The sequence below is a fragment of the Octopus sinensis genome, linkage group LG6 (genome assembly GCF_006345805.1).
Source record: "Octopus sinensis linkage group LG6, ASM634580v1, whole genome shotgun sequence".
Taxonomy (NCBI): domain Eukaryota; kingdom Metazoa; phylum Mollusca; class Cephalopoda; order Octopoda; family Octopodidae; genus Octopus; species Octopus sinensis.
Genome location: NC_043002.1, coordinates 49244666 through 49258913, shown reverse-complemented (window position 1 = coordinate 49258913; position 14248 = coordinate 49244666).

Here is a 14248-nt window from a genome sequence, read left to right as displayed (position 1 = left end):
TTTGTATATCTATCTACATGTATGCTTAACTTTCATAAAACATGTAAATCCGTAAGCGATATCCGTATGTCTAATAATTTTAGTAAAGAAAAAAATCTTTTTTCAACATCAGGTTAACATTACTGACCTCAGACTTCTATAATAAAACGATACATTTCCTAATAGGTAAACGCCGCACCTATAATTTATTTCTACCTCTGACTACATTGCAATTTCGATGTGACACATTAAAAGTTAATTGTTTCACAAACTGAATGATGTTTTTATTTTCATTTATACTGGAGAGCATTATAGTCGTGTATTAGATTCTGACTTAAGATTAAAGCGGCTTGACCTTAACATGCTATAGTTTGTGTCCTACAGTTTAATAGGTGGGTGCTCTAAATTATGATGAGTAAACGTTTATTTTAAATGTACCATTTTGTTGTTGCAGTCCTTGTTCAGTGGCACAATATAGAAAGCAAGTTCTATCTGTAGTCTCGGGGTGGGGTGGGGGGACAAAAACATAACAAATATTTGGCCTCATATGGGCATAACCCGAAAAGTTCAGTTCTTGAATTCAGACATGTAGCGGGGTCTAAGCTACTTTTCCAGATGAGCTATCTTTCCATATCACATAGACCACACTCTCCACTGCCGTGGGTGCAGGGCTTACACTTGGCTAAGATATTCCAATGGATGTTGTAACTGACACCTTTATCTTTTAATGACCATATATGACTGGATAATTTGGTCGTTTTCCTTTTATCCCAGTGCCTAAAGCTCAAGGTGTGATTATTGAACCTGGCCTTGAAATTACCCTCTGCAAGGCCCACGTATTTCTTCGTCGAAACCGTATCTTCAGTGGGTATAGAGTCCACGGTGGCTTCGTAAATGATGGTCTGAGACATGCAAGCTCCATTTAGCGGGCACAAATTTTTATCCCTGCATGAACAACTGGTTTCGTATTGTGGTTTTTGTGTGTTGTGTGCGATTATAGTTTTAAAATTGGTAGTTTAGCTGAAACTGATTTTTAAGTTGTGTCTATTGAAGAGCTTCCTGTAAGTATGGTTGACTGGAAAATGTCTATCTATCAGTGCTAAGAAATACTTGCCTATATAGAAGGTCACCTCGGATGAGTAAGGGTGTGTGAACCAGATGGTTTTCCCATTCCTATGTTTCCTCTTCTTGTGGCCAAATATTTGTTACGTTTTTGGTCCTCCCGAGACTACAGATAGAACTTCCTTTCTATATTGTGTCCACACACAAGCTTTTTATCACTTTATACTTTTTACTTATATTTCTTATAGATTTTTTATACATATATTTTTTACATATTTATAGAGATATTGGTTTATAGGTTTATTGCTTATATATTTTTTATACATAATTTTTCTGTATTTTACCTTTCACCCTGCATTTTTCCCTGTGCGTATATAGACGTGTATATGGATTCTTTTGTGTGCGCGTGTGTATGCGTGCGTGTGTGCGGGTATGTGCGTATATAGTTGTGTGCGTGCATGCGAGTATGTACGTATATAGACGTGTTTTATTCAGTGTTTTTACACATTTTCCTGTATTTTTGCCTTTAACTGTTTTTTCTTGTGTATAGACGTATGTATGATCTTTTTTGCGCGTGCGTGTGTGTGTGTGTGCGTACATAGACGTGTACGCGTATGTGCGTATATAGGCGTGTGTGTGCGTGCATACGGGTATGTGCGTATATAGACATGGTTGACTCTTTGTACACTCCCTTAGATGAATGTATACTTTTAGGCGTACGCACGAGTGTGTGCGGGTGTGCATGTGTAGGCATGAACATGCGCGCTGACGCGAATACTATGAACTTTTTACCCCCTTACTTTTACTCCCTTCCCTCACTCAGCGGTCATTCAAATAGCTCTTTTGTCTAAATAACGGTCAATCACACAGTAATTTTCCTTTGTATAACGGTCACTTTTCATAGCATTTTTCCGATGGCCAGATAACTGAAGAGATGGCGGTGTGGATTTCCACCTCGGCATACGAAACTCGAAGTTTTATCATGGCTAACGAATAATTGTCACATATTACATTTACAGATAAATTCCTCTATTTAGATAATATCGAGGTTTCTTTCATTCTTTTGTTGTCTTACCATTTTTATATATATATTTGTGTGTGTGTGTGTGTATACATGCATATATATATATATATATACAGGGTCCGATGGGTAAATTGTCGCCATTTTATACTTTTAATTTCAGCTATGCGCATTGTTTGTTTCTGATTTTGCCGACTACACTGAATATTAAGCTCAGTGAGTAAAAAACAGCACCACCACGCAATTCACTTTGCCAAAAATTTGGAAACGACATGCTGTACTGCTTGGCGTTTGCGCAGGAAGCTCCTATACGAACCTTTCCAAGTGTTTGGGTATCAAGCTGAGGACAGTGCAGAGGATTCGGTAAGAGTTGTATGAATCTAATGGTGATTACGAAGGTGCGGCAGCTCGAAAACCTCACTCTGATAAGAAAAGAACTCCTGAATTTGTTGGTGAGATCCATGCTATGATTGACAACAATCCCTCCAAGTCAATCAGGTCTATTGTTTGAGTTTCTTATCAGGCAGGTAGTTCATGAAGACATTCGGTATTCCTCATACAAGATGAGAAAGGACCAATCTTTACCACAAGCCATCAAGGACAAGAGGAAATAGCGCGCTACAAAGCTTTTGAACAAGCATCCCCTCCAACCGAACATTCTTTGGTTTTGCTCAGACGAGAAAACTTTCTGCTGTATTTCCAAAACATGTACCGACAGTCAGCATCATTGTCTTTGGAGTGATCATTAGCGATGGCGATGTTATGCCTCCATTCTCCTTCCCACACGGCTTCAGACTCAGCATGGAGGCCTACATCAAGTGCCTAAAGAAGGTAGTGCTGCCCTAGGTCAAGAGAAAACCCTGTCTGGCAACAGGATTTTCCACACAAGCAAGAGAACCCAGTTATGGCTGTCAGATAATGCCCTCGATCACAACACCCCTAACATCTGGCTACCTCACTCCCCAAATTGCAACCCCCTTCATTATTATGTGTGGGGCGCAGTTGAGCGAGAGACCAACAAAACTCCTTGTAACACCAAAGATGACCTGAAGGCAAGGATTATAGCAACGTTCACCAACTTAAACAAGGAAACCGTCTAGAAGGGTTGCAGGAGATTCCAAAGTCATCTGGAGGGCGTAGTTGAAGCCAATGGTGATTTTATTGAATAAATTCACGCTTTAGTATTTCAAAATATTTCTATGTAATTTTAATAAATAAATCTATTAAATGAGATGTCAGTATTATTTCCACTTTTGCGTAATTTAGACGATAATATATTCACCGCACGCTGCATATATATGAATGACCATGAGATTGCACCTAGAAAGTTACCCTCCGAGGCACACCTCAGGGCAAGATTGTTTGTGGAAGGCTAGCAGTCACCCATGCATACCAGCCTCCCACACCACTGATGTTATCCAAGGGAAAGCAAAGGCCGATACAGCTTGGCACCAGTGATGTCGCAACTCATTTCTACAGCTGAGTTAACTGGAGCAACGTGAAATAAAGTGTCTTGCTCAAGAACGCAACACACAGCCCGGTCCGGGAATCGAAAGCACAACCTCACGATCGTAAACTCTACGCTCTAACCATTGAGCCATGCGCCTTCACACACACGCGCGCGCGCGCGTGTGTATGTATGTGTGTGTGTGTATGTATGTATATGAGAAAATGAGATGACAAAGGAATAAATGGTTATCTTACGAATTTCATTAGAATACATTTGTTTCTGCTAGAAGATGCAGTGGACTCATTGTTGAGTACCTCAATAACACCTTATCGCTTCATCGGAGCCTCGAATGTCCACGCGCATTTATGTATGTACGTGTGTGTGTGTATGTGTGTGTAAGGAAGCTAAGGGCTAAAGTTTGGCAAAACTGTGCAGACTTGGATGGAGGGTTGCAGCGGCTCAATTATTTGAGCCTTCCATTCAGAGAATAAGATTTATATATATATCTTTATATATAAAAGAGAGGTTGTGTGCTGTCTGTCTCCTACGATTTAGATTCCTAACTACTCCCACATTTTGCGGTGCAGTTTAACCAAAACCGGGTATCTTATAGTCGTGATTCATATCGAGCCCTTCTGGGTATTAGCGCGCGTCTACGATGAGTCTACGATTTAAAAAAAAAATTACCATAACTTTTTCCCATTTTTAATGCATTTTTGGCATATATAAGGGAAGTAACTCTCTAAAAATTTATTATTAAATCTCAGAACGTAAAAAGCTACAGTAACACCCCCCCCCCCTTTGTGGTTAGCCATATTGAGATGGCTATTATACTTTACATCTCTAAAAATGCTTATATAGTTATTTCCCTTACAAACCCGAGCAACGCCGGGCGATACTGCTAGTATATATATATATATATATACATACATACACAGATAGATCTTTTTTATCGCTTTATCTCTTGCCTGTTTCAGTCATTGAATTGCGGCCATGCTAGGGCATCACTCTGAAGGGTTTTAGTCAAACGAATCAACCTCAGTGCTACTATTTATTCTATCGAACCCTGTATCTTGCCGAACTGCTTAGTTACAGGGACGTAAATAAACCAACAGCAATTGTCAAACTGTTGTGGTGGACAAACACAAAGACAGACAGACAGATTAACAGACCTACACACACACATCTACACGACGGGCTTTTACACCCTTCGTCTACCTAATTAACTCACAATGCTATAGTCTGTCCGGGACTGTAGAAGAAGATAGTTGACTAAGATGCTACGCAGTGGGAGTGAACCTGGGACCATGTGGTTGGGGTGCAAATGTCACACAGCCACACCATATATACATATGCATGTGTATATTCACATGTATGTATATATGAATATGTATATATGCATATACGTGTCTCCATACATACATACATACACACATGCATACATTCATACATGTACGTGTGTTTATATATATATATATATATATATATATATATACATACACGCATACAAATACATAAAAGTTTTATTATGTACATATCATTTCAATATTCTAAGCATAAGTGTTTTAAAAGGAATAATTCAAAACTATATATCTTAAACTGACATCAATTATAATAAAGAGTTCCGTTCAATGTTTTAATGTTAACATTAATTCTTTTTGTAAGCTGTTCGCTTTTTTAACAAAAGGTTCATTTGTTTAATACTGGAGAGTATTTAATGTTGCATGTGTCATTTCCTGATGTGTGATTAGTCAGAATGCGGAGATTATTTGAGTTCTAACAGCTTGGCTTTACTGTAACAGCAGTTAAGGAAAACAATTTATCTGGGTATATTTTGTTATGAATTACATTACAAAATTACGACACCTGGAGGTCAGTTTTGTTCTTCATTCCACAGGGATCAATAAAATAAGTTCTACTTATAGGCAAATAGATGTCATTTTTACAATTTCCCTTCTCCATTAGAAATAAATATGTTAATTAAATAAAATAGAGGAGGCGGTGAGCTGGCAGAGTCATTAGCACGCCGGGTGGAATGCTAAGCAGCATTTCGTCCGTCTCTACATTCTTAGTTCAAATTCCACCGAGGTCGACTTTGCTCTTCATCCTTTCGAGGTTGATAAAATAAGTACCAGTAAGTAATGTACCAGATGTAATTGACTTACCCTAACACCTGAACTTGCTGGCCTAGTGCAAAAATTTGAAATCACTTAAAATATAAAACGCAAAACGTCTTCAGTTTTATGAACGAGAATGTTCCCTACCCTCAAAATTGCCGGCTTTGTGCCTAAATGAGTAACAGTCCACTTTGCAATTACGTAGTTTCGAGTCCCACTGCGTGACACCTTGGGCAAGTGTCTCCTATTATTGTCCTGTGTCGACTAAAGCCTTGTGAGTGAATCTGGATTGCGGAAACTGTGTGGAAATCCGCTGTACATACATATACACATGCGTGTATGTGTGTATTTGTCATTATCCCCTACCACTGCCCGACAACCAGTGTTCGTTTGTTTACATCCTCATAAAATTAGCGAGTCGGCAAGAGGCCTATACAATAAATACCAGACTTAAGAAGTTGGAGGGGGGCGTCGATTTCTCTGACTAAATCATTCAAAGCGGTGCTGAGGGGTGGCTGCTTTTCAATGACTGAAATAAGATAAAATGTAAAGGTGTTAAACTGTCTAATTCGCAGTAGCGGGCAAAATGCTTGGGGTATTCTGCATATTTCTGCACTGAGTTCAAATCCCGAACTTTATTTCATCTTCCAAGGACTGTTATCTTTATTGACTATGTCCTCCCTGTACATATGTAAGAAATTGATATTTATGTATTTATTCATCAACGGTGCTGGATCGGCAGAATCTTTAGAGTGTCAGACAAAATAATTTACCGTGCAAAATACCTTACATTCTGAGTGCAAATTCCGCCCAGGATAATTTTGGTTTTCATTCTTCTAGGTTCAGTTAGTGAAGCACTAGAGCCGATATAATTGACTATTTTTCGTTACTTTTTCTGTTCTTTCTTTTTTTCTCAGGACCAATAATCTTTGCGAAGGATTGCGATATGGCCTATGATTTGCAAAATGAATTTCTTCTAATTTATTCTTATCTGGCTACAGAGCCCCTTTCTCTCTCTCTCGCTTTCTTTCTTTCTTTCTTCTTTCTTTCTTTCTTTCTTCTTTCTTTCTTTCTTTTTTTCTTTCTCTTTCTCTCCTTCCATACATACGCACGTGCATGTACGCGCGCGCACACATACTTATATCCACACATGTATACATATAAATATATACGTGTATTTAAATATCTTGCTTGTTTCAGTCAATAGACTGCGGCCATGCTGGAACACCGCTTTGAAGAATTGCTTTGACAGACGAATCGAATCCAGTAGTAATTTCTTGGTACTTATTCTATCGGACTCTTTTGCCGAACCACTAAATTACGAAAACGTAAACACCCCCGCATCAGTTGTTAAGCGGTGGTAGGGGACAAACAGAGACACAAAGATACACACTTACTCACACACACACACACATAAACACACACACATACACACACACACACATACATATATATATATATATATATATATATATATATATATATATATATATACGACGGGATTCTTTCAGTTTCCATCTACCAAAACCACTGACGAGTCTATAGTAGAAGATACTTTGCTCACGGCGCCACGCAATGGGACAGAACCCGAAACCATGTGGTTGGGAAGCAAGGTTCTTACTACACAGCCTCGCCTGCGCCTGATATATATATATATATTTCACACAAAATGTGGTCGGTATAAATACTTTGTATAATGTACACCTGTTTGACGAGATTAGCAGACAAGGATTACGTAGGTATAAGGTAACATGTTTTTGGTAAACTGTCACACCTCTCATCGTATCTTTTGAAATGTACTCTGTGTGTGTGTGTGTGTGTGTGTGTTGTCATATCATCTACACTTATAACTTCCACTGATTTGTGACACATTATTGCGTGGCGTGTGAGTGGTTTTGATATGCAAATACTTGAGAAATTTCCAGTGCTAGTATGTTACTGTAGAGGCTTTCTAAACGGCATGTGTTCTTCCCTGTTCTGTCCATAAATATACTAACTTTTCTTTAGTACTGTGCATCCCTTTGCAGACGTTCATACGTTTTACCAAATACTCGTCAAACTGGGCAGTTACCAATCCTTTAGTTTGAATTTCAAACACTAGTTCGGCTAGACACTGATGGATGTCTCACCTCAGGTTTTCTATTGTTCATGGGTTTGTTCTTTTCCCTCTATATTTCAGAGCTTCTGCTGTCATTTTTAGTCGAGTACATTTGTTTTTGAAAATATCTTGATTGATATGTTATTGCTTGTTCTGGCTTATTGTACCTTTCTCGACATTACTGCTAGCGGGAACATGCTGCTCTTTTATCCGTCATTATTAGCTGAAAAATAGAGGCGAAAATTAAAAAAAGGATGGTCGTAAAAGTATGAAATCAAACAGTCTAGTTGTGATTCATTTAGAATATCAGAAGTTGATCAGTTGAAACTTCTGCTGGTGTCATCAGATGGACATTAACTCTGGTCTTTTGGAGTGCAAACTATTGGAATTTTTTATTTATTTTTTCGTTAAATATAAATTGCGTTCGTTAACAGTGATGTTTTTGCATGGATGTTTTCTCTTCTCTCTTGCTTGTTGTATATCTGCTTGGAAAGTACTGCTTATTTTGAAACTGCATGTGAATGAGCTGGAGAGTGGATAAATGTTTACTGTTTCCATTACCCTGAAAATGGGGGATCATTTTATGTTTACTGTTTGCTACATCGGCGCTGATTCCTTTCAGGCAGAAATTGTATAAAAGAGTTCTTTCCATTTGCTCACTTAGGGAGAGGAAACTATACATGAACCAAAATATTCTTCTATAAAAGTGGTGCACACATCCGGTTGACATCACACAGCACATACCTTCTATCTTTCATTATTTCCTTTTTAGCTTCTGTTTCATTTATTGATGATCACTAGACTTCATTCACATATTTACATCAACAAGATATGAGTCTAATTATAAAATAAGTTACTATCTCCCTATCTAAAAAAACACATGTAAATATATGTGTGTGCATGTTTGTTTATTGGGGGTGGGGGTGAGTGCGCACGCGTGACGGACTGGTGTCATGTCCAGTGGGTGGGGATATATACGCCACGAAATCCAGGAAACTGGCTTCATATGCTTATGCCACAAAAGGACATCTGATCCTATTTTATATATTATATACTGTGTATATATATATATATATATATATATATATATATATATATATATATATATATATATATATATCGAGAGAGAGAAAGAGTGTGAAAGAGAGATACACAGACAGAAAGTTAGATGGATATACCCACACAATATATAAACATTATTTGTTGGATGACCCAATATATATATATATATACACACACATATACAGACAAATATATATAGTGTTATACACTCACAGAAACACACACACACACACATATATATATAATATATATATATATATATATATATATATATATATATATATATATATATATATATATATATATATATATATATATATATATATATATTATATATATATATATCCTACTAATATAGGATGAAGTTTTTTTTCTACAGAAAAAAAATTCCATAAAAAATGTGGTAGCATATTAAAATACCTTTACGGCTAAAATTATAAACAACTTATAAGTAAGGGCTAAAGAAAATTATTTCAATGCCAATTTGCTGATAACAGACTATTAAATCGTCAATTTCCACATGTTATTTACTCGCAACAGAAAAAACACGAAGGACTGAAATCGGGCAAGCCGGCCGATAGAATTTTTTTTAAAAGTTCGTTATTTCTACATTGAATCAATTTCGGAATTGATCTCATAAAAGATTCTTTCCTCCTCAGTAGAACATACGAAAGGATATAAATAAGATACTTACATACACCCATGGAAAAAGCCGAAGCAAAAATCATGAGTACATATAAGCACTCCAGATATATCTAAAAAATAAAATTCTTTGGTCAGCTTCAGCACAACGTATTGACTGTTCTCCACTACAGGTTATAGTGGTTAGCAGTCCCTATAGCGAGTAGTAATAAGTCTACTACTAATATAGGATGAAGTTTTATATATATATAATATAAATTATATATATGTACAATTATAAAAATTATCTATATATATATATTGGGTCATCCAACAAATAATGCAGTTTTCTTTTCAGTTGCATGAACAACTTGCTATAACATAACTTCTGATATTCTAAATGAATCAATTTGCTATAAAACTAGGTAGTAATTTTACCTTGGTCTTAGTTTTAGTGCAAGTCTTAATCTTTGAAGAGTGCAGTTCGATTTTAAATTATTTTTCAAGGCTATAATGTGACAAAGAGCATATTCGGCATATTTTGCTTTATGAGTGTAGTAAAGGCAACAACGCAACGGAAAGTACGAGGAATATTAATGCAGTATACGGGAATCGAACAATAAGCGAAAGGCAGTGTCAACGGTGGCTCCAGAAATTCCGAGCCGGAAACTACAGCCTAGAAGATGAGCTTCGAACTGTAGAGCTCGATGAGGATGTCCTGCAAACCCTTGATAATAGCATATGTCGTTAAGTATCGAAGTCTCTAGCGACACATGAGCAACATGGTCGCTGATTTCATAATATAGGGAATATTAAGCAATACTTATAAACTAACTCAGATTAGTATATATGATACACGAATTTCGATAAAATGATGTGCGTGGGTACCACTTCTAGAAGTTGGTTCAAGGAACTCCTTCCAGTGGAAAATTTCAGTGGAAGCTACTAAGAAAGCAAATCGAGTCAAAAGAGCTATTATCTGGTTCTTTCATAGAAACACTTGTTGAAAAGACACCGGGATTTATTAAGGAAATTTGCATGTCGACATCAAGAACAAATATATTGTGTATTGTATAAGGTGTCACGAAGGATTAAGCGCAGACTTTATTGAATCTTATTTAGGGACGCAGGAGGAGGGGTAGCTAGAAAAACTAGATAAATGTTTAAAGCACGCTGGGACGATAACATGAAAAGGGAAATTTTTACTCTACCTTCGTGCGTTAGATAAATATTATTTGCTTGATCAATAGCCACGTGTAGCTATCATATCAACAGGTTCGAAAGAAAACGTAAGCAGTCAGCATATGCATAGCAGATCTATCTTTCACCGTTGTTCTCGTTGTTGTTGTTGTTGTGGTGTTGGTGGTGGTGGTGGTGGTTTAGGCCAAATCGACTCTGATACCTGTGATGAAAAGTTTTCCAACCATGTCTGTCACGTCCTTTTGTAAATCAGGAACTACACTGTTTAATACGGCCTCGCTTTAAACACAATATGGCGTGGTTTGAGAGAAATTTCGCTTTTATTTCTTGCATTTTGAGCCACCATGTAGAAGACGCCATACACAAATATGTACATGCAAAATCGAATAATTTTTTTAAAAGGTATGTAGAATTACATGCATAAAAATACTTGTGTATATACCCACTTGCGTGAAACTCTCTTCTCTCTCTCTCTCTCTCTCTCTCTCTCACACACACACACACATACACACACACACACGCACGCACATTATACTAATGTCTGTGTTAATTTACATTCTAGTGAGATTAGTGTTCAAATAGACTTTGTTCCAAGTTCCTAGACTAGTGCACCAATCAAATTAATACACGTGTACATAAATTAGTTACGTATGTTGATCTAACTGATCGGCATATATTAGAGATCGGTTTTCAGATCCACTAAATTGATAAATAGTCTTGTCGGGAGGCCAAGAATAAAAGGTCCACTTTCTACCTTCTACGAAATACTCTATAACATAACTTGATCATATTCTTTTAGTGTGCTTAACATTCTTGCACTTTCTTTACCCTTTGACCAAAAGACCTTCTAAAAGTACTGGCTTACATAGTATGTCACGTACGTACTACTTTTTTTTTTTTCGAGGGATCATATTCATAAACTCCGGCAGCTTATATTCTGTTCGTACACAAAGTATATTCTTGATCACATGAAGGGTGAAAACTACTTCTGCATGATAACATATATACAAAAATGTAATTCTTATCGGAGATACCATAGAGAAGCATACAAATTCCATCCAAACAATGGTCTTCTAAGTGACTTCGGTTTCTGGTTGGAAGGAGGTCTATTTCACTACAATATAAGACCTTGTGCCTCGTGTAAATAAACAAATATTAGCAGTCGATAGCTACGGTCAATGACAATAGAGGGACGTTTGGTTCAGTATGAAAGTGTGCGTCTGTGGGATGGAGAGAACGAAAGAAAAAAGAAAGGGAGAAAGTGATAGAAAGAGGGAGAAAGGGAGTTAAATGACTATGGGTCTACACTGATACACTGGCATAGATTGCATTCAGCCCTAAAAGTACGCAGAATCGTTAGGCAGAATGGAGCATCACTTATTCAAAGCTGAGCTAACGTTACTCGCTACCTGGACATTCTTGTCGCTCCTGATGAACAGGAACGAAAACTTCCGAATAATGACTATCTCAGATTCTGCGTTGCTGTATGGGAAGACGTTTGCTTCTTAATTGCTGCATGGCTTCTATAACCTCGGGCCAACCAAAGCCTTGTGAGTGGATTTGGGAGACGGAAACTAAAAGAAACCTGTTGTGTGTGTGAATTTGTGTCTGTGTTTGATCCCGCCATGGGTTGACAATTGATATTCGTGTGTTTGCGTTCCCGTAACTTAGCAGTTCGGCAAAAGCTTCCGATAGACTGAGCACCAGGCTTAAAAGGAAAATAAAATAAATAATGGTGGTGCTTTAGTATGGCCGCTATCTAATGATTGAAACAAGCAAAAGATGTGTGTGTGCATATATATATATATATATATATATATAATATATATATATAGTCATTCATTCATTCGGTTCTCATTGTGCCTTGTGACAGTTGAGGCGACAGCAAAATCATTTCCCCTTCTAACATTAAAAGCGTCCTTGAGAGCTTGTTAAGTTGACTCTATTGTTAACTCTCTGCTTTTAAGATCGTTTCTTATTATTATGCGCCACGTCTCCTTTGGTCGACCACGTCTTCTTTTATCTTGTGGAGCTCATTGCAAAGCAATCCTGGCAATTGAGTTCGGTTTACAGCGGCAAACTCAACCCAGCCATTTCCATCTCCTTGCTTCAATAGTTTCCTTTATTGGTTTCATGTTAGCCTTGGTGTGTAGTAGGCTAGTCTAGATCATATTCGGTCGGAAGACCTTCAAAATTTTTCGTAAACATTTATTTTGAAACACTTCCAATTTCTTTTCAATACTTTTGGTTGTTTTCCAAACTTCGGATCCATAGAGGAGGCTGCTATGTATGTTGCTTTTGTAAAATCGCATTTTTGGTCCTCTTGCTGAGTATTGATGATTTCCATATTGAGTTTAACATACCGAATGATATATATATATCGCTCAGAGATTTAATATAACATATTTCTCTCTTTTCTGTATATATATATATATATATATATATATATATATATACACACACACACACATATGTATGTATATATGTATGTATGTATATATGTATGTATGTATATATGTATGTGTAATATGTATACATACAGATATAAATAATGTTTGATGGTTTTCTTTTACTTCGAGTAAACAATTTCTTATTTTTAAGATAGTTGGACGCTGTGTACATTTCATCTGGGATTTCACAAATCTAATATGGTATAATGTATTCAGTTTGAATGTTTGTGTCAGTTATATTAATACATCAATAACAGCACTAACAACAGTATAACAACAACAACAACAATAATAATAATGGTTTCAAATTTTTCTACACGGACAACAGTTTTGTGGAAGGGGATTACATCGACCCCAGTGTTCAACTGGTACTTATTCTATCGATCCCGAAAAGATGAAAGATAAAGCCGACTTCGGTGGCATTTGAACTCAGAACGTAGCGACGGACGAAATACCTATTTCTTTACTACCCACAAGGGGCTAAACACAGAGAGGACAAACAAGGACAGACAAACGGATTAAGTCAATTATATCGAACCCAGTGCGTAACTGGTACTTATTTAATCGACCCCGAAAGGATGAAAGGGAAAGTCGACCTCGGCGGAATTTGACCTCAGAACGTAACGGCAGACGAAATACCGCTAAGCATTTCGCCCGGCGTGCTAACGTTTCTGACAGCTTGCCACCTTAAGTTATACTAATACTACTACTACTAATAATAATAATAACATTAATAAGCGTTTCTACTAAAGACACAAGGCCTGAAATTTGTGGGATGGAAGTAAGTCGATCACATCGAACCCCCCCCCCCTCAGCACTTGGCTTGTATTTATTTTATCAACTGCGAAAGGATGAAAAGGTAAAGTTGAACTCGCCGCCTTAATAATAATAATAATAATGATAATAATAATAATAACAGTAACAAGTTCGAGGAATATGTCGGAGAAACTGGAATTAACATGCGGGTAGAATATGCTCGAGAAACTGCTCTATTGGGGACAGCCAGGATTTTGAAATTGGCACTTGGGTATTATGTATCGTGGGAAGAAACCCAGTGAGGCCTTTGACAACAGGTTGCTGTCTGCTGTTACAGGATTAACCGGAGCAAGTAAAATCGAGAGCTCAACGAAGTAAAATAATACTTTTATAATACAAATAATACTTTCTATTATAGGCACAAGGATTGTC